Source organism: Sorex fumeus, unplaced genomic scaffold (assembly GCF_029834395.1).
Source record: "Sorex fumeus unplaced genomic scaffold, SorFum_2.1 ptg000100l, whole genome shotgun sequence".
Lineage (NCBI taxonomy): Eukaryota > Metazoa > Chordata > Mammalia > Eulipotyphla > Soricidae > Sorex > Sorex fumeus.
This window is the reverse complement of record NW_026606157.1, coordinates 7571122-7572062: the sequence shown is the minus strand read 5'-3', so window position 1 is coordinate 7572062 and position 941 is coordinate 7571122.

Below are 941 nucleotides of genomic sequence, written 5' to 3'. Positions count from 1 at the left end.
CTCACAAAGCTTTTTTGACAATTTATTCTAAAGTGAAAACTTCTAAAGGAAGCATCTCACTCTTTTCAGTTCTCTTCATGTAGCAGCTTCATGTAGCAGTGCCAGTTATGGGGAAGAAAACGCACACAGACACACACACACACACACACGCGTAGAGAAAACCTACTGGATAACATTGGGTTACCCTTGCTCCTCCCACAGATTTATTGAGTTACTCCCACAACAGTGCCCCTGAGGCACCCCAAATTCCATCAGGTACTAATAATCCTATATTGCTTTTCTCTTTCCTTTATGTCATTTGCATGGCTTTGCAATGTCCTTTTTGTCTAGACGCAGGAAGACAGTTCATGCTTGCTTTGTAACATGGGAGCTAACTGACTCCAAATAATATTTACTCCTGGGCACCCATCATATTTACCTGACTTAAGCCTCTGTTGCCCTTTCTTCCTAACACCCCCAAAAGGAGAGTCCCGACGAAGGGACTGGGTAGGCCCAGGCCAAGCTGTAAGCTACCGTGGCATCGAAAGGAAACAAGCTAAGCACCATAAGTATAAGTTAAGAGCATGCTCATAGAACAAGTTCTGTCATGACCCAAAAGAAGTAACTGAATAAGGACCCTGCTGGGGTTAGGAAAAAGTAACCTGGCCTGAAGACTGTAGTCTGGGATATATAGTGAGATGTTCCTCTTCCTCAGGAAGAGCCAACCTTCAAGCTTAATATTTTTCTTACTGTGTTCATACAAAATGACTAGAGATATTATAAGAAGTAAATTTACTATGATTGGTTAAATGGATTACTAGCTGAGTAAAGGAGAAAGCAATATGCCCTAGATGGAATCCCACGCTTGAGTGGATCTCCTAGTAATCTGGAGTGCTGAACCCTCAGACGATACTCTGTCCTTCAACTAATCTCCTAGAACTTCCCCTGAAGGAGCAGTTTTA